Genomic DNA, 24,045 nt, shown 5'->3' with positions numbered 1-24,045 from the left:
AATATCAATTTCCTTCTGCCATGCCCACTTGCCAAGCATTCCTTAATACTCCAGCATCATTTTATTCAAAACTTTGGAGATGTCTGTGTCTTATCTCTCAGTCTGTAATATATACATAGTATTCAAATTCTTCATGCCATGCTTAAATTATAGGGTTTCCAGATGGAATTTTTAATTCGTTTATTTATTCAACAAATATTTATTTAATGGTATCTTATGGACACTAATCCTATCACTTCTGTCTTGATATGTTTTATTTTTCCTTTATTTTTTTACATTTTTTTAAATGTTTTATTTATTTTTGAGAGAGAGAAAGACAGAGTGCAAACAGGGGAGGGGCAGAGAGAGGGAGACACAGAATCCGAAGCAGGCTCCAGGCTCTGAGCTGTCAACACAAGCCCGATGCGGGGCTGGAACCCATGAACGGGAGATCATGACCTGAGCCGAAGTCAGATGCTTAACCGACTGAACCACCCAGGCGCCCCTTGTTTTTCCCTTAGAATAGGGTTTCTTAGACTCTGTTGACATTGGGCCACACCCTTCTTCTTTGGGGCGGCGGTGGGGGGGTGCTGTCTGTGCATTACAGGATGTTGAGTAGCATCTGTGACCCCTGCTCACTGGAAGCTACTAACAACTCCCCAACCCAGATGTGACAACCCAAAACGTCTCCAGATGTTGACTGCCTTTGGTTGAGAAAAGTTGCTCTAGAACTTTGCCCCCCTGGTTATCATCCCCCATTCTTGGCTCTGTATTTAGCCTCAACTGGCCCCTTTCTCTCATAAATATATATTTTCTCCAGTCTCTCAAAACAAAACAAATGAATCAAACCCCAAACGCTCTCCTTTCACAGTCAAACTCTCCAAAAGCAGAGCCTGCATTCACTGTCCCTTTCCATCCAGTCTTTCACCTGCTGCAGCCAGGCTCCCCTCACCTTCCTCTGTGAAGCGTTCTGGCAATGCTCCTGCTGATAAAAGGTTAAACTCTGTATTCTCTTTCCCTGGCTCATCTTGCTTGGCCTCTATGACATCTGACACTTGATAAGTTCCAGAATGTCTTTCTTTCCTGCTTTTTAAAAAAAAAAAAAAAAAAATGTTTATTTATTTATTTTTGAGAGAGACAGAGTGTGAGTGGGGGAGAGGCAGAGAGAGACAGGGAGACACAGAATGTGAAGCAGGCTCCAGGCTCTAAGCTATCAGCACAGAGCTCGATGTGGGGCTTGAACCCATGAACTGTGAGATCATGACCTGAGCTGAAGTCTGATGCTTAACCGACTGAGTCACCCAGGCACCCTTCTTTCCTGGTTCTTTTTTGACTCTCTGTCACAAACCTTATTGGAGTCTCCCTTGCTCTGCCCCTTAAGGTCTGTCATTCCCCAGGGCTCTGTTCTTGGTCTTCTCCCTTCTCTCTCAAGGCTTTCATTCTAAGATAACATTGACTCCAAAACATTCAGTTTCAAATCAGCTTTCTCTCCTGTGTGCGTGTGTGTGTGTGTGTGTGTGTGTGTGTGTGTGTGTTTCATAAACATCTCAAAGAGAACTTATTATCCTATCTCCCATTTCCAAAGTTGCTTCTCTTCCCATCTTCCCATTACCTGTCTCATCTGCCCAGTGGAGCACCGTGTGAGCACTAGACCCTGGACCCTGGTGATGCAGATACTGGGGGCTTTCATAAAGATGTTCATCTTAGGTGACCTAGTCGTGCAAGGCTGAGTCAGTTCCTCTCCCGCCTCTGCCCTGCCCAGAACCCTCTGGCTATTGCCTACATGGAATGGGGAACCTTAGTATTACATTAAATGAGATAACCTCTGTAAAGCACTCTGTGTGTAGTAGGTACTCACTACGTGTTAGTTCCATTTCTCTGATTAGTTTCTTCTGGAAGACACATTCAGAAAACTAAGAGTTGTACATGTATGGTGGGATTTATTACGTGATCTCTTTCTGGTGTTCTCTAATTTTTTTTCCCATTGAAAAGAAATTAGTTTTGCAACTGAAGAAAAAAGTTTTGCTGAAACACTCTTACAGGCATATCTGATCATACGACTCCTCTCTACTGGCTGTTCGTTGCCCTCGTGGTCAGGTCCAAACCTCTCAGCACGGCTTCCAAGGTCCCCTGTGATTGGGTCTTGATCCAGTTATGTAAGTTTATCCTCTTCCACCTCCCCCTACAAAACACACTCTGACCACTCCAAACCTCTTCCAGATCCCTGAACAAGACAGGTGGTTGCGTGTTTCTGCATAGGATAACTCCCTCTGTCTGGTGACTGACCCTGTACCCCTTCCTTTCCATCCTGTGCCCATACACAAGGCCACGCAGAGATTTATACTCTGGGACACATGGCCAATCAATTCTTATTTCTCAAAACTCAGTTTAAATGTCTACTGTGTACCATTTTTTTTTCTTTTGGGATACTAGAGAAACATATTTTTTTTTAAAGCATGTCCCTTTCTCAGCTTTATTTTATCTGTGTGCTGGGTCATTTTGCCTGCTAGATGGGATTCTTCTCTGGTTTTGTAATTTTAGTAGTGGCTTCGTGCCTTCTTGCCTGTGATAGGAGTTCAAATTAATGTTTGTGGAGTTCCACTCAATCAACCTCTCTAGGAGTTCTGATGTGGCTGGTGGGACCCTCCATACCTTCCTTTATTGTTGTTAAAGAGAGAAGATTGGGGACCCCTCGGTGGCTCAGTCGGTTGAGCATCAAAATTTGGCTCAGGTTATGATCTCACAGTTCATGGGTTCGGGCCCTGCATTGGACTTGCTTCGGTCAGCACAGGGCCCGCCTTGGATTCTCTGTCCCCCTCTCTCTGCCCACCCCCCTAAAAAAAAGAGAGAGAGAGAAGATTGGCCTTCAGACCCTCCCCTGCCCATAGCACTGCAGTGGATGCTGGTGCACAAGCTTGTCCCTGAGAGGCCAGGCCAGTTTGATTTTCTTTCTTGATTGGTGCAGGTTGATGATAAAAAGTGCGATGGATCCATAACACAGTTGTGGTTGTAGTGGTTTGTGCAGTGAACATAAATTATTAGTTTGTTCCAGATCACTCGATGTGGGTGTGGCTTCCGCTGGAGCCTAGCGGCCTGCAAGGCCAAGACTTCAGGGGCCGGGCAGGCACTTGTAAAGGAGAGAGAGCCAGTAGTCTAGATTACTGGTTTATGAGCAGCCAGATGGCAGAGATGTGGAGGCCAACGAATGGGGAGAGGGCATCACCCTCCCCAGATTTCATGTTCATCAACCCTGAAGCTCCTCAACTCTTTCTTGTCTCTTCAAAACTAAAAGTAAACATGCTCTGCTTTGTCTCTCTTTGCCCATTTAGGCATTTGTCAGGGCAAACACTCGATACCTGATTATACTTCTTTGTCGAGTCATCTGTCTCCTTCGAAGACACTGTATTCCCTCCGGGCAAGGACTCTGTCTTTTTTTTTTTTTTTTTTTTTTTTTTTTTTTGGCATATAGGAGAGGCTCCTTTAAATTTTACCTGAGAAGCACAGTAGACTTCAGGATGAGAGGAGGGAAGGGACAAAAGCCACAGCCCACACTGCCTTTATGGGGCTTGCGATTGCATCATGGTAACAACTGGAAACATGGAAACATGGAAACGTGCTTCAGTGCAATAAAGAAAGAACTTATAACAACAGTTAAACACTGTACATGCGTTATCTCCCATTTAATGCATGATTTACTTGGAAATATGTACCATTATTTTGTAAATATGAGAAATTGAGACTTTAATGAGGTGAAGTGACCTGAAAACGCAGCTAGGAAGCTTCCAAAAACCAAGCTCCTGGTCTAAACACAAGAATGTACTTGATCTGATGGTTTGAATGAAGTCCTCAAAAGTCTATGCAGGGAGAAATTACCATCAGGGTCGTCTTGACCATTCACCTTATCAGAAACCCGGATTCCTGCAGAAGCACACCCTGATGTTACCTGATTAATCCGAATTTTCAGGGGCTGAGATTTCTGCTACTCCTTAAACTCCCCTCTGCACATTCAACTCTAGAAAAGCTTCCCTGAGTTGCTGGATCCACACCTGCTCGACCCAGGAACACTTGTGGGTCTCCAGAGACAAGGAAGATCTGACCTGGGTGTGGTGGGGACCTGGAAGGGACTGCTCGGGGCACAACAGGAGAAACACGCCCTGATGAACATCTATCAGAGACGTTCATCTCAGGTTCCCTAGGCCCCCAAGGCCGAGTCTGCTCTTCCTTCTACATGCGCCCTCTTCCCAGAGCGCTGGCTGCGGGTCCACAGGGACGCTTACCTCCTGGTAGCTTTGTTAATGACTTTAGTGTCTGATTGAGATCAGGTGGCCTCCAAGCTGGCACCAGCATCCATTACACTCTCCACAGATAAGGAAACCAAACATTAGTTGGTTGGTAGCAAACAGTGCCATAAACACACCCACGCCTTCCTCTCCTCACCCCTTCAGAGGAGCAGCGAAATGCCACTTCTGTCCTTATTTGGACGGGGAAATAAAGAGCTGAATACAACCCAGGTTGGACTAGAAAAGGTTGCGTTAGCCCAGAGAGGTTTTCCTACAGAGAATGCTTTTATTTCCCCTGCTGAATCAAGTGCCTTCTTGTCTTCCTCCGGGAATTCTCCAAATAACATCACTGGCTTGAGCACCCTACCTCGATGGCCCCGGATTATATGTCTACTTAAAGGGTACTCTGAACTCTGTTCATCGTATAGATACAGGATACAATTTAGCGAGGATTGTCAAGTCACTTGATATATTTTGTTTTGTGTCTTGTGCATCTGAATAGTTTATTTTTTTTAACGTTTATTTATTTTTGATGGGGGGAGAGGGGGAAGGGCAGAGAGAGAGAGAGGGAGACACAGAATGTGAAGCAGGCTCTAGGTTTTGAGCTGTGGGCACAGAGCCCAATGCGGGGCTCGAATTCACAGACCAGGAGATCATGACCTCAGCCGAAGTTGCATCCGAATAGTTTATAACTCCCCTTGGGACTAAGCAGGGTATTTCCTCAGTGTTGCCCGGTGTGGGCCCCTAACCAGGAGCTCGGGAATCAGCTTGGAGCTTGTTAGAAATGTAGGCTTGCTGGTCCCACGCAGACACACCATCAGAATCTGCATTTTGACAAGATCCGCAGGTGAGATTCATGTGCACCTTGAAGTTTGAGAAGCTCTGGGCTTCAGTGTTCTTTACTGACAGAGATTCCCCTGTGATCCCAGCACGGTGGTCAGTATACAGGGCAGGGTCCATTTCCACAGTCCCCCAGGACCCCCTCCCCCTAGTGTGGACAATAACTCTGCTTATCCTTTTTGTATATTTTTGTGCGTATTATATACTTTTCCAGTATCCTGCACAGATATTCTTATTAGTAGCAAGTAGGAATAAGAACAAGAGGTATTTACCGAGCATTCATGGGCTAGATGACCTACATGTATTATTTTGTTTAATTATTGTTGCATTCGTTTTTATCCGGCTGCCATAACAAAGTGCCACAGGCTGGGTAGCTCACACAACAAAAATGTATTTTCCCACAGCTCTGGAGGCCAGAAGTCCAAGATCTAGGGGTCAGCAGATTTGGTTTCTTCTGCAATCTCTCTCCTTGGCTTGCACACGGCCATCTTCTCACTGTGTCTTCATACAGTCTTGCCTCTGTGTGTGTCCGGTGTCTCTCTGTGTGTTCAAATTTCTTCTTCTTATAAATCAGATTGGATTGGGGCCCACCCTAATGGCTTCATTTTAACTTGATTACCTCTTTAAAGACCTTATCTCAAAATGTGGTGACATTTTGAGGTATTAGGGGCTGGGACCCCAAAGTATAAATTTTGGAAGGATGCTGTTCAGATCATAACAGCTATAAAGTGGCTAATTATTATCATCCCCATTTTACAGATGAAGAAACAGAGGCTTAAACAGTTCCTTAACTGATTAATGTCACACAGCTAGTGATGATGGAGCCAGCAGTGGAATTTTTTGTTTACTCATGAATTTGTTTACTCATTTATGTAGCAAATATTTACTGGATATTTACCATGAGCTATGCATTGTAGTATGTGATAGGGATACAGAAACCACGGGTGTTGGTCTCATAAACTTTACATTTTCCTGGATTATTTTCTATCCTAGAGTCTATATGCTTACTCTCCTATGACTGCAGAGATCCGTTTTTTTGTGTAGTTTCACATCATTATTTATCACCAAATTTAAGTGAATAATATAGACACCTTCCAAACAGAACCAGGTTCTGAATCGACCCCGTAACCACCTACCTGGGACTGTACTTGTTTCCGGTCAGTCCTGGCCATTTCTCAGAGTGACCAACTCATCCCAGTTTGTCTGAGACTGGGACTTCCCTGGTTTCAGCAGTGAGAGTCCTGTGTCCCAGGAACCTCTTCCATGTCAGGCAAACCATCATAGTCGGTCACCCTGCTATTCCCCGACTTGTGCCCTGCTAGGACAGAGGATGAGGAAGGAGAAGACGTCACATGGTAGAACCCAGTTTCCAAATGGAGAAGGACCGATGGGCCAATGAAGCCTCAGTGTCACCCAGGCCGCCCCCTACTGGCCAAGTGGAAACCATTTGGGGCAGCCCACTCCCTCCTCAGATGGGAACTGAACCCAGGGGATACACAGGCCATCTCAGCGTCGCTATTCTCGACAGAAGCTCGGGCTCTGGGAATTACAACAAAGTAATCTCTTCAGGTTCCTCAGCAGAGGCCTCAGGAATTCCCGAGTTCCAAATTGCCCACAGCCCCCCCCTGGATAATTTCAGTTTCGTTTCAGTCCACAGCACGTGTGGAACTCCCAACAGCAGTGCGTTGCGGGGGCCGGGGACGTCCTCTCTGAGTCGGCCTTCTTGGGGACAACGGGGCCTGCTCTGCTGTCTGACGGTAGAGCCCTTGGAATGTGCGGAAGGCAGCTTCCGAAAGGCAGCCAAATCCTGTTGCGTAACTGATGGCCTCAGCACGGCCCTGCTGACCTGCTCTGCCTCTTCCCTGGTGCTGGTGTATCTTCTGCTCACTGACCCTTTGAGACCCGTGTAGATGCGGCTTCTGGAGTCTGGCAGTGGCAGGCCTGTGGGCCGCAGAGGTGCTAAGCGCCCTGCGGTCCAGCCTCTGCTTTTTGTCATCCTGTTCAGGCTCAGGGCTTCAGTGAAGGGGTCAGGGAGTAAAGAATGGTCAGGCAGCCTCTTAATTAAACCTAGCAAAACTCCTAAATATAAATTTTAGCTTTTCGACAACAAAAGAATAGCCACAAGGAATGCTAGGTTATATTCTTTTTTTGTTTTTAATTTTTTTAAACATTTATTTATTATTGAGAGGCAGAGAGAGACAGACCGTTAGCAGGGGAGGGGCAGAGAGAGAGGGAGACACACAATCAGAAGCAGGCTCCAGGCTGTGAGCAGTCAGCACAGAGCCAGACGTGGGGCTTGAAATCACAAACTGAGAGATCATGACCTGAGCCGAAGTTGAACGCTCAACCGACCGAGCTACCCAGGTGCCCCGGTCATCTATTCTTTCAACAAATTCAAGGTTATAAATGGAATTGGGACAGGCAGAAGAATTGGAACTGTCACAAAAATGGGGGTCTGCTATTATCTTTCATCCCTAGTTATGCTTCTTGTGTTCCAAATTAGTCAAGGAATTAACCAACCGATACGTGTTTAACTAAGAGCCTACTGTGTGTGCAGTTGTGGTATAATAAAAAACATATTGAGTCTTTGTCTCAGATTCCTAAAACCCTTGGCATTCCCGTAGTGGTAGGAATGTCTTCTGTTAGTCACAAAGGGTCCCTTTTGACCACACCTGTGTTTTTTGCCAGTGGAACTCTACAGGGTGGGACCTCGTGGTAACTTCAAGGTGGAGGTTGGTCCCCAGAAACACTGAAGTTTCAGCCCTACTCTCTGACCTTCAGGGAAAGAGGAAGGCTGGAGATGGGCTATAAAAAGTCTTGAACGAGGGGACCCAGGGGACTTCCAGGTTGGTGAGCAGGCTGTTGTGTTGGGAGGGTGGTGTGTCCAAAGAAGCCTTCAAGTTCCATGCACTCTCCGCCCCCACACCTCATACCTTGCCTTATGAGTGTCTTCCATTCGGCTACTCCTGAGTTATACCCTTTGTAATAAACTGATAAATGTAAGCAGAGTGCTTTCCTGAATTCTAGGAGTTGTTTTAGCCAGTTGTGGAACTGGGGAAGGGGCTTGTGGGAACCTCTGAACTTGCAGCTAGCTAAGCATAAGCTTGGGTAGCCTGAGCACCCCATTCGTGGCTGGCATCTGCAATGGAGGCAGACTTGGGGGGCTGTGCCCTTAACTGGTGGGGTCTGACACTAACTGCAGGAATTAGTGTCAGAACTGAGTCGTTGGACACCCAGTTGGTGCTGAAGAATTGGAGCACCATGGGAAAACTCCCACACACTTGGTATCAGGAACCATCGTTCAGCAATGAACATACTAAACACCGAGGAAGAGACATGAAAGCAATAGATGGCTTTTTGAGTTGACAATCCATTGGGAGTTCAGAGGCACATGAAAAAATGCACAATTCAAAGCCATTTTGATAAATGCCCAACAAGTGAACTGCTATAACTCAATAGGTCTTCATTTGACCTTGGAGTCCCTTCTGACTTCCAGATGATTTCAGTTTCTATGTATTCTAACATGCTCAACTATAGGGTTATGAGAGAAGAGCAAGGGACAAGAGATGGCCCCTCCCTCCACATGGCCTCAGAGACCCTCGGTGTCACAGGCTGCCTCCCAAGGCCTGCCACACTGACCAGGTACAATGCTGTCATGGTGAGAGGGCCAGGGGCTAGCCATTGTTTGCTCATAGAGCATTTGAGTCTCCATGCCAAAATGAAGGCTGGGTTGCAAATGTTGGCATGTCCTCTGGGAGACTGAGAAGCTTCTCCACATCAACGCTCAGGACATAGGCCTCAAGCAGTTTCCTCCCTGATATTTTATGCTTGGTTTTTATTTTTATTTTTTCCAAGTGGTAGAAGCATCACAGAGTCTCCTTGTCTAACTGGGAAAAGACTCTAATATTTCTTGTTGATCAGAACCTTCCAGAGAGACCTCTGAATTCCCACCTCCCAAAATACATTCATGGATCCAAAAGTGACAAAAAGCAGGGGACTCCAAGACTTTTGCGTAGGTGGTACAGTCACCTGTGTACCCAAGGCTGATTTGAAGACTGCTGGGGGCCTCTTGGCCAGAAGCACATCCCCCTCTTAGAGGATGATTCCTTTCTGTGGGACTCCGGGGACATTTCAGTCCTCAAACTCCCTTGAAAGTGGACCCTGGAAATATATAGCTTAGAATCTGGGAGCTTAGGGGTGACTTAGCCCAGCCCTCATTTTACAGTTCAGAATCAGGACTTGATCTGCCTGGGGTCTTGTACCCTAGACAGTGGCCAACCTGGCCTATTTCTAAGTATCACGAGGACTTGTTCAGCAATATTAGCTACCTCCTCAATCCAGGAACAGAGAATCATTTGCTAGCTATGAACACGACCCCTGGGGGATGATTCTAAAACCGTAGAGGGGCTAAGATGTCTGGAAGAAGGAGTAGAGGAGAGAGCCCATGGAGGTGAGGGGTACCAAGTGGTTCTCCCACCCCGGGACCCGGCCTAGTGAGAAACTGACCACATTGCTCTAGGCGTCTGTCTTGCCTGTTCAGGCTCCTGTAACAAAGTTCTGCCCAAAGCCTGGGAGGCTTCAACACCAGAAACTTATTTTCTCCCATTTATGAAGGCTATATGTCCAGGAACAAGGTACAGGAAAATGTAGTTCCTGATGAGGCCTCTCTTCCTGGCTTGCCAGGGAAGGAGGGGAAGAAAAAAGGAGGTAAGGAGGAGAGAGAGAAAGAGAGAGAAATATACCTGGTGTCTCTTTTTTTTTTAATTTTTGTTTAATTATTTAATCTTCTTTTAAAAAAATTCTTACTCTTTGTTGTTACTTTTAAAAAATGTTTTTAATGTTTATTTATTTTTGAGAGACAGAGAGAGACAGAGCATGAGCAAGGGAAGGGCAGAGGGAGACACAGAATCCAAAGCAGGCTCCAGGCTCTGAGTTGTCAGCACAGAGCCTGAAACGGGGCTTGAACCCACGAACTGTGAGATCACGACCTGAGCCGAAGTTGAATGCTTAACCGACTGAGCCACCCAGGCGCCCCATTATTTTTCTTTTTTTTCTTTTTGAATTAATTTACTTTGGAGGCACCTGGGTGGCTCAGTGGGTTGAGCATCTGACTTCAGCTCAGGTGACGATCTCACAGTTCGTGGGTTTGAGCCCCACATCGGGCTCTGCGCTGACAGCTCAGAGCCTGGAGCCTGCTGTGGATTCTGTGTCTCCTCCCCTCTCTCTGCTTGTCCCCCACTTGTTCGTGCATGCTCTCTCTGTCTCTCTTTTTTCCTCTCTCTCAAATAAATATTTGCTAAAAATTTAAAAATCTTAAAAAAATTATTTTTCCTTTTTCCTTTTGTTGGTGTCTCTTCCTTATAAGAACATCAGTCCTATCAGATCCCGGCCCCATGCTTTTGCCCTCATTAAACCTTAATTACCTCCTTAAAGGCCCTATTTCCAAATATAGTCACAATTGAGGGTTAGGGCTTCAACACATCGATTTTGGGAGGACACAGTTCAGTTCATAACAAGGTTGTCATTTTGCCTTGGGGGAGGATCTCAAGTTATTAATAAGCCGTTCATCTCAGCAGTGACGAGTCTTTTAGCAAGAACTGAGTTTGCCATTCAAGGCCCTTCTACTTTTGGTTGACAAATTTTGCAGCTTCATGGGACTTAAAGCACTACCCATACCTCTCAGGAAGACACTAGACCACTCTTCCCTCAGGTGAGTCAGGTGCCTCTTTTCTCTGTACCCACGATACCCATGGACAGACTTTTTATCTTTACTTTTTCCTGATGCACTGCCACAGTGACCTGTTTAACTCTCTCCTCCGCTAACGGGTAGATTTCTTGAGGACAGGGCCTACGTCTCATCTCAGTCTGTTTATAGCCCCAGCACCCTGCTCAATGCCCATAACGCATTAGGTATTTGATAAACGTCTGGTGGATAAACAAAATGACATCTTAAAGTTGTTGATACTGAGGCAGATTTATGTGCTCATGAAGCGTAAGCATCAGGGCCCCTCATTTGCTGGAGGACCTACCTGGCAATTTTGAAGTCACAAGTTAGTACTCTTTTCTTTAAAAAGATCCCACCCCTCAAAAAAATCTATATAAATTTGGGGCTCCACGAAACCTGGGTAGGTTCCTGGGTTGCTAAGGTGAGGGGTGGCTCTCTGCTGTATTTAATATTTTTTCCCTTCCTTGTTTGCCACTGAAAAGGAGGGAAGCACCTCAAATACACGTCTCTTTCCAAGACGATTTTTGAGAGATATAATCTTGTCACTCGGCCATCTTTTTTTTTTTTTAATTTTTTTTTTTAACGTTTATTTATTTTTGAGACAGAGACAGAGCATGAACGGGGGAGGGGCAGAGAGAGAGGGAGACACAGAATCGGAAGCAGGCTCCAGGCTCTGAGCCATCAGCCCAGAGCGCGACGCGGGGCTCGAGCTCACGGACCGCGAGATCGTGACCTGAGCTGAAGTCGGACGCTTAACCAACTGAGCCACCCAGGCGCCCCTCTCGGCCATCTTTTGATCAAAGGAAATGAAAATACTCGAGCTGTGTGCCTGGCAGCATGGAATATATGGACTTCCAGAAATCCATTAATTAAAGATAAAATAAGATGCCCCGAGTACGATTCCCGGACAGTTTTCTTCCCACCAACTATTACTCATAATCTTGGTGGAGAGAGGAAGCAGCCACAAGGGTCAGACCTTGTACTTCAGGAGCTCAGTCATTTGTCTGGACCCTCCGCTTTGAGGGCAGTAGTCATTGACCCCTCAGACTCGCTCGATGGAAAGTCTAGCCAACCTGACCTCTTGTTAATGTCCCACATTAGCCCACTTCTCTTTTTGCCTCCCTGTCACTGCCTTGGTCTCCAGCCTGGTTTTTGCAACTGGCGCTAACTGGTCTTTTCCCTTCCCTTCTTGCCCCCTTCAATCCATCCCTCACATGAGAGCCAGAGTGACCTTTTCAACAATTCCAAGCCGGTCAGGTAGCTCCCGTGCCTGGATCCCCTCTATAGCTCCCTATTACACCTAAGATTCTGTGGTACACAAATCCCTCGGGACCTGGCTGCTGCTTCCCTTCCCTTCCTGTCTCCCCCACTCTTTGCTGGCATCTCGCGGCTCATCTCAGTGAGTTACTTGTAATTCCTCGAAGGTGCCAAGCTCTCACTACCATCTGGGCTTTGGCACACGTAGGCTCTCTGCCTGGAGGCTTCTCCCTCTACTTTGCTCTGACTCATCCCTTCCACTTTCAGTTTAGATTTGCGCCATCCAACACGAACACTACAGGAGCCACATGTTAATTGTAAATTTTCTGGTAGCCACGTTGTAAAAAGCTGAAAGCACACGAACCTTCCGGCACGATCATAGCTTACGTGACGGAACAGCAAATGCGGAATTGTAGTCCCGCCAAAACACCCGAGCTGTGTTTGATGGGACACTATTTCCCACCGCTTCGGTTTTCAAGTTCAAATTCATTAAAATTAAGCACATTTGAACATTCATTTCCTCGGTCATGCTAGTCACACTTCGAGTACTCGGGAATCCCGTGTGGCTAGTGGCCGCTGTACTGGACAGCACAACTTGGATGCCACTCTCTCGGGCATCCCCAGGTGCACTGGGTGCCCTCCCCGTGTTGCTACAGGATTTTGCGCTTCACCCCATCAGAGCACTTATCGCCCTGTGATATAGTTGCCTGCTTACTTGTCTCTGCTTTTCTTCAGACTCCACGCCTCTTGCCAGTTGGATCTCTGTCTGATTCATCTTTGTATTTTCAGCACCCAGCAATCCTGGCCTCAAATGGCGGCTGGGTTTGTTTGTTTGAACGAGGTCGGAGGCCTGAACAGCAACAATCTTCTCTGGGCCTTCCAAGCACCACAAAATCTGCTCCCCGACTTGCTCTCACGTCTCACCTCCTACCACCCTCCCCTTGTTCGCCCTGCTGCAGCCACGCTGGCTCTTTGCCATTCCATGGAGGCCCCGTGTTTGTGCTGAGCTCAGGCACTCAGTGCCGTGTGCCCTGAGGCTGGACAGCCTCTCCCCGGTAGAGCCAATCAACTTTATTTGCTACCTTGTTGTGTGTAAGCGCCTTGGTAAAGCTGCTTTTTCTGGCCAACCTTTCAAAAATGGGCCCCAGGGCACCTGGGTGGCTCAGCCAGTTAAGCATCAGACTCAAGATTTCGGCTCAGGGAGTGATCTCACGGTACGTGAGTTCAAGCCCCACATCAGGCTCATACTGGCAGGGTGGATGGAGTCTGCTTGGGATTCTCTCTCTCCCTCTGCCCCTCTCTCTGCCTCTCCTCAGCTCGCTTTCTCTCTCCTTCTCTCTCTCTAAGTAAATGGACTTAAAAAAAAAAAGAAAGGTGGGCGGTGCTTAAGTAGCTCAGTCAGTTAAGCGTCTCTAGATCTCATGGTGCATTGAGTTCAAGCCCCACAGCAGGCTCTGAGCTGGCAGTGTGGAGCCTGCTTGGGATTCCCCAGCTCTCTCTCTCTCTCTCTCAAAATAAATAAATAAACTTAAAAAATAAAAAAAGGGGGGGGGCACCTGGGTGGTTCAGTCAGTTAGGCATCTGACTTCAGCTCAGGTCATGATCTCACGGTTCGTGAGTTCGAGTCCCGCATTGGGTGAGCACAAGCCCTGTTTCAGATGAGCCCTACTTCTCTCTCTCTCTCTCTCTGCTCCTCATGGGATTCTCTCTCTCCCCGTCTCTCTCTGCCCCTCGCTCACTTGCGCCCTCTCTCTCTCTCTCTCAAATAAAAAATAATGGGCTCCATTCTGCGAGTCATTTTCTAACTCCTGAACTTTATTTTTTACGACAGTGCCCATCACCACCTCGCATGTTATCAGTTTAATTAATCTGACGCTCCCGACCAGAGTGCAAGTTTCATGAGAACACGTGCTTTCCTGTGTTGCTCAGTGGTGCATTTCCAGAACATAGAAGAGTCTCTGGCACCCCATAGGAGCTCAATAAATATTTAGGGACTGCAAGAAGGTTAGACTGTCGTAGGGGAACTTAGGCAAAGGGAAAAGATAACTAGGCACACAGGAGCAGAGTTCCAGAAATTTCAATATTTCTCCCACTTCCAAGTTTCAAAATGTCTGTTAGAAAGTTACCTAACAACCAGCTTTTCCTTGGTTGATGGCTGTAACAGTTCCTGTGGGAAAAAAAGGGAAATCATAAGTTCTAGGAGGCTGAGGCTTCACAAGTATGTCTGAGTCTCTGCCCCCAGAACCAAGGGACCCCTGATCCTCCACAGGCAGAAGGGCTGGATGGGTGGAATGTGATTGTTGGAAGCTTCCACTGCAGTTGGTAAAGGAGACCACCAGCTGGACTGATGGAAGAGATCCTGCAGGATGCATGGAACAGAAAGGCACCAGGTAGGGAAGCTTCTGGGGAAAGCAGGCAGAATGGATGTCAGGCTGCCCTCCTGAATGGCAATGAGGCCGGTCAGAAAATGTAAGGTCTGGGACAAAGATCTAGGTCTCAGTCCGCATAGGGGCCACTCTGGAACATGACTCGGTGATGTGGGGCAGGCCACTCACTCAACACTTTGTCATCACTTGTGAAATGGAGGTAAGTTGTATCTCCCAGGGTTGTTGTGAAGACGTGCCATGATCTCTGTGAAAGTGCTCCTCTGTGAGCTGTTAGTTCTCTGAGAAATACAAGTTATTAGCACTGTGGGCATTTTCTCCTGAGTTCTCTTGTCTGCCCACCCCACATGTTCAATCATTGAGTTTATTGGTTGTATATGACTCAGGGCTCTTGTAAACTTTTATTTTGTTGTAAAACTCAGGCCCTTTCCTCTTGACTGTCCCTTGGGGTTTACAAAAACAAATTCGATGTGGCCTTGGAGAACCACCATAATCTGTGATTTAAGGAGCTACGTCTGGCGTTTCAACAAATACTGTTTTCCAATGATTTCATATGTGAGTTTCTTATCTCCCCGGATGCACCATAAGCTGCTTGTTGTTAAGAACACAGACTTCAGAGTCATTCAGTCCTGGGTTTAAATCTCAGCCTTGCTACTTATTTGCTGTGTAAGGCTTTGGGTAGATTATGCAATCTCTTTAAGCTTTAATCTCCTCATCTCCCACAATATTGACATCACGGTGCCATTTGTGAAGCATCGTTGTGAGAATTAAGAGATAATGCATCTAACATTCTTAACGCAGTACCTAGTACCCACTAAGAGCCCAATTAATTGTACTCCCTGGACAACAGCAGCTAGCAGTATGCTAGGCACTAGAATGGGTTTTCCCAAAATGCTTGATTGAGAACTAGAAGTAAAGCAAATGAAGCAAACAGTAACTCAAGGCCATTTTTGGCTTTAAGCTCCCAGCCTGTATCAATAGGAAGGGAAAGAGTATGGCTTCCTGTCCCAGGCAGAGACTTAAGTGGTAACATAAGTGTAATTGATTTTCTTGGGTAGACAACTGACAAATTTCAGTTGAACTACGGCAGTAGGTTTGGGTAGAGGAAGGGGAGATTGGTGATGTTAGTCCTGAGAGGCTCCCTTGGTGGTATGGTCGTGGAACATGAACACAAGGCAGCATAGTTTTGAGGGTATTTTCCCGTTTTAAATCCTCTGCCCCATATTCAGACCACATGTCTTGATTTTGTTCAAAGAATTTAATGGACACAAACGTAGATGTCTTATTGTACATCACCAAAAATGATTAGCATTTTATTTGGCTATCTATTTAATTTATCCCACTCAGTCAACAGTCTTTAAGCTACTGAGCTCTATGCTACGTTCTCGAAATCTAACAGAAGACACAGTTCTCGACCTTATGTTCTGGTGCAGAAGTCAGACACACAACCAACTGTACCGAAATGCTAACTGTGATGTTTTCACGGTTATGTATAGAATGACATGGGGTATATTTGCCCTACTTTTGTAACATTTTAAAAATAAAGCATACGTTGTTAGGTAGAATTATTTTTCCTCTCAGTCTTTGCAAGACCTCACACTTCTCTGTCTTGGCTTTCATCACGGTGTTGAGAAATCAGTTGTTAGGGTAAATATCATTCCTCTGTAGGTGATATCTTTGTGCTGTGACTAGTCTTTACATCGTCTCTTTGTTAATCTGCGGTTTTATTTCACCTGTGTCTAGATTTGTATTTCTTTTACAAGGGATTCATGTAATTCCTTAATTGAACATTTGTGTCTTTTATCAGTTTTGGAAAATGAACTGTTATCATTTTGTCAAGTTTAAAAAGTTGTGGAAGTGCCTGGGTGGCTCAGTCAGTTGAGCCTCAGACTCCTGATTTTGGCTCAGGTCATGATCCCACGGTCGTGAGATTGAGACTCACATCGGGCTCTGCAATGAGTATGGAGCCTGCTTCAGATTCTCTCTCTCTCTCTCTCTCTCTCTCTCTCTCTCTCTCTCTCCCCCCCCTTCAGTCCCTCCCCTGCTCTCTCTTTCTTTCTCAAAAAATAAAATAAAATAAAATAAAATAAAATAAAATAAAATAAATCAAAAAGTTGTGGTAAAATATACAAAACAAAGTTTACATTTTTAACCAGTTTTTAAACTTTATTTCTTTTGAAAGAGAAAGAGTGAGTGGGGGAGGGGCAGAGAGAGAGTAAGAGAAAGAGAATCCCAAGCAGGCTCTGCACCGTCAGTGCAGAGCCCAACTCTGAGCTGCGCCGAAATCAAAAGTCAGTTGCTTAACCGACTGAGCCACCCAGGCACCCCCATTTTAACCATTTTTAAGTGTATATTTCAGCAGCATTAAGTACATTCACATTGTTGCATGACCATAACCACCACCCAGCTCCAGAACATCTTTTATTTGTTAAAACTAAAATTCTGTACCCATTAAACCCTAACTCTTCCGTCCCCCAGCCCCTGACGATTCTACTTTCCGTCCCTATGAATGTGACTGCTCTAGGTACCTCATATAAGTGTGATCATGCAGTATTTGTCCTTCCAGGACTGCCTTATGTCACTTTGCATAATGTCCTCAAGTTCATTCATATTGTAGCATGTGTCAGAATTTCCTTCATTTTTAGGGCTAAATAATGTTCCTTTGTCTGGATATGCCACATCTTATTTATCCATTCATCCATTGATGGGCACTTGGATTGTATTTCCATCTTTGGGCTACTGTGAATAATGCTTCTATGAACATGGGCAGACGGATATCTGTTTGAGTGCCTACTTTCAATTCTTTCACTATATACCCAGACGTGGAATTGCTGGATCATAGAATTCTATTTTTGATTTTTCAAGGAACCACCATACTATTTTCCATAGTGGCTGCACCATATTACATTTCTACCAGCAATGAGCAAAGATTCCAATTTTTCCACATTCTCCTCAACACTTGCTATTTTCTGTTTGGTTTGGTTTTCTTTTTTGAAAATAGCCATTCTAATGGGTCCGATGTGTTATCTCATTATGCTTTTGATTTGCATTTTCCAAATGATTAATGATATCGACCATCTTTTCATATGCTTATTGGCCATTTGTGCATCTTTGGACAAATGTCTATTTGAGTTCTTTGTCCATTTTCTAATAGCGGGTTGTTTTTTTGTTGCTGAGTTGTAGGAGTTCCTTATCTATTTTAGATATTAATTCTTTTTTTTTTTTTTTTTTTTTAGTTTATGGTCTGTTTGACTTAAAATTATTTTTTTTAATTTTATTTTTTATTTTTTAAAATTTACATCCAAATTAGTTAGCATATAGTGCAACAGTGATTTCAGGAGTAGATTCCTTAATGCCCCTTACCCATTTAGCCAACCCCCCCCCACAACCCCTCCAATAACCTCTGTTTGTTCTCCATATTTATGAGTCCTTCTGTTTTGTCCCCTTCCCTGTCCCCATATTATTTTTGTTTCCCTTCCCTTATGCTCATCTGTTTTGTCTCTTAAAGACCTCATGAGTGAAGTCATATGATTTTTGTCTTTTTCTGACTGACTAATTTCACTTAGCATAATACCCTCCAGTTCCATCCACGTAGTTGCAAATGGCAAGATTGCATTCTTTTTGATTGCCAAGTAATACACCATTGTATATATATATATATATACCACATCTTCTTTATCCATTCATCCTTCGATGGACATTTGGGCTCTTTCCGTACTTTGGCTATTGTCGATAGTGCTGCTATAAACATGGGGGTGCATGTATCCCTTCGAAACAGCACACCTGTATCCTGTGGATAAATGCCTAGTAATGTAATTGCTGGGTCGTAGGGTAGTTCTACTTTTAGTTTTTTAAGGAACCTCCATACTGTTTTCCAGAGTGGCTGCACCAGCTTGCATTCCCAGATATTCTTTATTGGATATATGATTTGCAAATATTTTCTCTTATTCCATGGGTTGCCTTTTTACTCTGTTGATAGTATCCTTGGATGCACAAAAGTTTAGAATTTTTAGATAGTCCAATTTGTTTTTTCTTTTGTTACCTGTTTTTGGTGTCATATCCATGAAATCATCGCCAAATCCTATGGCATGAAGATTTTCCCATGTGTTTTCCTCTAAGAGTTTTATACTTTTAGCTCTTCAGTTTAGGTTTTTGATACATTTTGAGTTAATTTTTGCATATGGTATAAGATAAGAGTCCAACTCCATTTTTTGTGTGTGTGAAATATCCAGTTTGCCCAACACCACTTGTTGAAAAGAGCATTATCTCTTGTATTATTGTCCCTCCTTTCTTCTTGGTCTCTCTTTTGGAAAGTTCAATAGACACGGAGTTTGGCCTTCATGTTTCTTAATCTTTGTCTCCATTATCTTTGTGATATTAAGTCTGTACACTTTCTTCAGCTTTGTTTTTCAATTTATGAATTCTTCTTCTGGGTCACATTACTATTTAATCTGTCCACTGAGGTTTTTTTTTAACTAATTTATTTATTTTTGAGAGAGAGAGTGTGTGTGTGAGAGAGCAAGCAGGGGAGGGACAGAGAGAGAGGGAGAGAAAGAATCCCAAGCAAACTCCATGGTGTCAGCATAGAACCCGATGAGGGGCTCAAACTCACAAACCATGAGGTAATGACCTGAGCTGAAATCAAGAGTTGGACGCTTAACCCATTGAGCCACCCAGGTGCCCCTGTCCACTGAGTTTTAAACTCAGTTATTACATTTGTTTCATTTTTAGAATATCTCTTTAGTTCTTTTTCACATATGTATGGTCATTTTTAGTTTCTTATACTTTCAATTAATTCTCTTATTTTGTAAACATACTGTACATACTTATTTAATATTCTGTAACCATTAATATCTATACTTAAAAACTTGGAAGGTAATTTTTCCCTTATACATTATTTCTGTGTCTCTCACTCAGGGAATTTTATGTCCCCATGTATTTTGTGATTTTTGATTGTGAGCTAACATTCTTTGGAACTTTGTGGGAGTTCTTAGATGTCTGAGTGGAGAGAATTTGTGGTTGTTTTTGCCAGAGTACTATCAATATTGGACCTCTTTGACTAAATTTTTGATTTCTTTTTTTTTTGGAACATAAAGAAAATCTGAATTTGGCCCCCAACTTATCTGAGGTCTCACAGATTAAAAATTCACAAAAGAGACTTTGGATCCTGTACCAAATACCACAACTGATATTATTATTTTTCACTATATCCTTCTGAGAGGTATCTGTTCATCTCTTTGAACTATTCACTGAGTGTGTAATCCTTTGTAACTTCTGGATAAATGTTTGGGTCTCTAATCTTACCCCTGAACTCACTTGGACTCCAGACTTATGGTGCTGCCTCCAAGTGGCCACTAAAACAAATGCTTTAGATAGTAATCTAGACATTGATGTGTCTCAGCAAATGCTCTAGAATAGCCCCTTGCTTTAACATTAACCCTCTTCTTTGGGGTTGAGCTGTGGTTTCACCTTTGACCTTTGAATATCTTTATTTTCTTGTGAAACAGAAGGCTTGTTAAATTTTACCTGGTGGTTTACAGCAGAAAGGTTTTTCAGATGTGAAACCCTCTAACACTATGCATTTCCATGGGCTTCCATAGTGCTAAATTCTGTGATGTTTCTAACTTGATCTTTGATGGATGGTTTAGGTGTATTATGTTAATTCTCACAACAATTCTATGAGATAGTGTTACCATGATCATTATTACCATTTTACATATATATATGTATATATATGTATACATATATATATATATGTATATGTATATATGTATACATACATATATATATATATATATATTTATTTATTTAAAAGTAGGCTTTACACCCAGCACAGAGCCCAACATGGGGCCTGAACTCACCACCCTGAGATCAAGACCTGAGCTGAGATCAAGTCAATGTTTAACCGACTGAGCCACCCAGGCACCCCTCATTATTCCCATTTTAGAGATGAATAAACTGAGGCATAGAAAAGTTAAGCATTATGCCCAAGGCCACAAAGTCAATACATAGATATTTTGATCTGGGATTCTGCCTTCAGTGCACATGCACTTACCACTGCGGTCAATCACACTCAATTTCTGCTTTGTGCCCAGCTTCCTGCTCACAGTCAGAATGAGGAGGCAATGCATGCCCATATAGAACCTCTAGAAAACAGTATTAGAAAATAATATATACTCAAATTCTATGTTATGTGTACAGATTCTTAAGTACAATAGAAGTTCACAGAAAGGATGATCAATGGGGATGTTTCCCACTGGTTTTGGACTTGAAACAGGTCTTGAGAAATGGATTTGAGTAGACTAAGTAGGAGGAAAGGGAATGGGGAAGAAATTCCAAAGTGGAGGAAATATGAACCCCATGTCAGAAGTAGAAATGAGCAGGGCGCCTGGGTGGCTCAGTCGGTTAAGCGACTTCGGCTCAGGTCGTGATCTTGTAGTTCGTGAGTTCAAGTCCTGTGTTGGGCTCTGGGCTGACCACTCAGAGCCTGAAGCCTGGAGCCTGCTTCGGATTCTGTGTCCCCCTCTCTCTCCACCCTACCCCTGCTTGTGCTCTGTGTCTCTCTGTCGTTCACAAATGAATAAACATTAAAAAAAAGAAGAAGAAGAAGTAGAAATGAGCATGGCAATACGTGTTTGAAATTCCTGGCCTATGAAGTAGGTCTTCTTCAGGAAGAGATGGACAATTCAGCTGGAGAGGTATGGAGGAGCCTAAAAGCCAGACAAAGGAAAAGAACTGTAGAGGTACTAGGTAGAAATTGAGTTTAAGGAAGTTACCCTTGTAACGGCATACTGGATGGAAGTTCTCAAAAGCTGTGAAGGGTGTGACACTTTACCCTATGCACAATGAAAAAAGTTAGCCCTTTGCAAAGATGCCGGCAGAAGACACCAGACTCCTGAGCAGAGACAAATGACTTTCTTATCCATGGCACAGAGAGCAACATGAGTTTCAGTTTTACATCCATTCTCTTTGCTCCTCAGGTCCCATAGAGATGACGCAGAGTGAATGCTATATACGCCATGACTGAGGAACCCCAAGCCTGAGGAACTCAAATCTTTTACAGTGGTCTTCAAGAACGCTTGCCTGACTTTTGTCTGGGGGCGGGGGGGGGCAGATATTATCTTTATTATGCTAGACGATACACAAACCCATTCTCTGCTCTAGAGGGAGACAGTTGGAAAATCAAGCCATCTGTACCTCTTGAGGCTTGCAAGAAAGGAAGCAACATGAGAAACCCATGAAAAATTGGTTCCCAGCAGAAATCATCTGAAAAATAGCAGTCTGGGTACAAAGGGTTTGGGATATTTCGTGTAAGTTCTATGAGATCAGGACTCCTACCTGTTGCTATTAATGTTGATCCCTCCCGCCCACCAGAGTCACATGTTGAAGCTCTAATCTCCAATGTGTGATCAGAAGATCTGATCAGAAGACGACGATCTCTCTCCGCCACGTGAGGATACAGAAGGAGGCCATGTGCAAATCAAAAAGACCGTCTTCAACAGACACTGAATCAGCTGGCACCTTGATCTTGGGCTTGCCAGCCTCCAGAACTGTGAGAAATAAATGTTTGCAATTTAGGCCCCTCAGTCTATGGTAATTTGTTAAAGCAGTCCGCGTTGACTGACTGTTGTCAGTCTTGTTCACTGTACAAGTCCTACAGATAAATATATAATAGGACTTCAATATTTACTGTCTAATAAATACTTAGTGTCTAATAGTTTTTTAGTGTTTATTATATGCCAGGCCCAGTACTTATCACTGGACAAGTGTTAACTCATTTAATCCTCATAACAACAGGTACACATATCATCCCATTTTACAGATGGGATATACACATAATACAGACATGTAGAGACACACATGTAGAACTAGTAAACAAATTCAGCAAACTTAAAGGCTATGAGATCAATATATAAAAATCAGTTGTATTTCTATACGCTAACAATGAGCAATCCAAAAATGAAATTAAAAAAACAATTCCAGGGGTGTGTGAGAGGCTTAGTTAAGTGTCCGACTTTGACTCAGGTCATGATCTCACAGTTGGTGAGTTTGGGCCCCACGTCGGGCTCTGTGCTGACAGCTCAGAGCCTGGAGCCCGCTTCGGATTCTGTGTTTCCCTTTCTCTCTGTTCCTCCCCCACTCACACTCTGTCTGTCTCTCAAAAATAAATAAAGATGAAAAACAATTGAAAAAACAATTCCATGTACAATACCATCAAAAATATTAAAATACTTAGGGATGGATTATTGTTAAGATGGCATTATTTCACTTCCAACCTACTAGTATGGCTAGTTCCAAAAAGAAAGCCAAAACCAAGCAGAACAACAGAAGGTAACAAGTGTTGGTGAGAGCAGGGAGAAATCGAAACTCTTGTGTGCTGTTGGTGGGAATGCAAAATGGTGCAGCAGCTATGGAAAACTGTATAGTGGTTCTTCAAAACTTCAAAACGGAATTACCCTATGATCCAGTAATTTCACTTCTGGATATAAACCCCCCAAGAACTGAAAGTAGGAACTCAAACAAATATTTGTACACCCATGGTCATGGCAGTATTATTCACAATAACCTAAAGGTGGAAGCAACTCAAGCATCCATCGACAGATGGATAAAAAAGGTGTGGTACATACATGTAACGGAATATTTTTCAGTCTTAAAAAGGAAGGAAATTCTGACACAAGTTACAACATGGATGAAATTTTAGGACATTGTGCTGAGTGAAATAAACCAGTCATAGAAGGAAAAAGGCTGGGGAGCCTGGGTGGCTCAGTCGGTTAAGCGTCCGACTTCAGCTCAGGTCACGATCTCGCGGTCCTGAGTTCAAGCCCCGCCTCGGGCTCTGGGCTGATGGCTCAGAGCCTGGAGCCTGCTTCCGATTCTGTGTCTCCCTCTCTCTGCCCCTCCCCCATTCATGCTCTGTCTCTCTCTCTCTCTGTCTCAAAAATAAATAAACGTTAAAAAAATTTTTTTTAATTAAAAAAAAAAGAAGGAAAAAGGCTCTATGATTCCACTTATATGAGGTACCTAGAGTAGTCAAATTCATGGATGCAGAAAGTACAATGGTGATTGCTAGAGGAGAGAAAAGTTATTGTTCAGTGGTTATGAATTTCAGTTTTAGAAGATGAAAAGAATTCTGAAAATGGATAGTGATGTACAAAAATGTGAATAACCAAGTGTGGTCTCGCCATCAGTGGAATATTATGCAGCCATTAAAAAGGAAGTGTGAATACATGCTATAACATGGATGAACCTTGAAAACATTATACTAAGTGAAAGACTTCAGACATAAAAGATCACGCATTCTATTATTCCATTTATAGAAATGTCCAGAATAGTCAACTCTATAGAGACAGAATAAAGATGAATAGTTAACTAGTTAATAATAGTTAACTAGTTAATAATAGTTAATAATGAAGTTGCAAGGGAATGGGGGAAGGAGGGAATTGAGAAGTACATGATTTCTTTTTAGGGAGACGGAAATGTTCAGGAACGAGATCGTGGTGATGGTGTACAACATGGTGAATATACATAAAGTTACTATATTATTTACTTTAAAATTGGTAAAATGCTAGATTTTATGTTA

General features: G+C 43.7%; 1 long non-coding RNA gene across 1 annotated transcript; it reads right to left on the bottom strand.

Annotated features, from left to right (window-relative positions):
* Positions 1–21,075: 21,075 nt before the first annotated feature.
* Positions 21,076–22,200, bottom strand: LOC121027678 (uncharacterized). The gene is made up of 2 exons (XR_005788859.1): positions 21,804–22,200; positions 21,076–21,175 (listed from the first exon to the last, which is right to left on the bottom strand). It is a non-coding gene; the product is annotated as an uncharacterized LOC121027678 (long non-coding RNA).
* Between the last annotated feature and the right edge of the window lie 1,845 nt (positions 22,201–24,045).

The sequence above is a fragment of the Herpailurus yagouaroundi genome, unplaced genomic scaffold (assembly GCF_014898765.1).
Source record: "Herpailurus yagouaroundi ecotype Mexico unplaced genomic scaffold, PumYag 77, whole genome shotgun sequence".
Lineage (NCBI taxonomy): Eukaryota > Metazoa > Chordata > Mammalia > Carnivora > Felidae > Herpailurus > Herpailurus yagouaroundi.
This window is presented reverse-complemented; position numbering and strand designations above follow the sequence as displayed.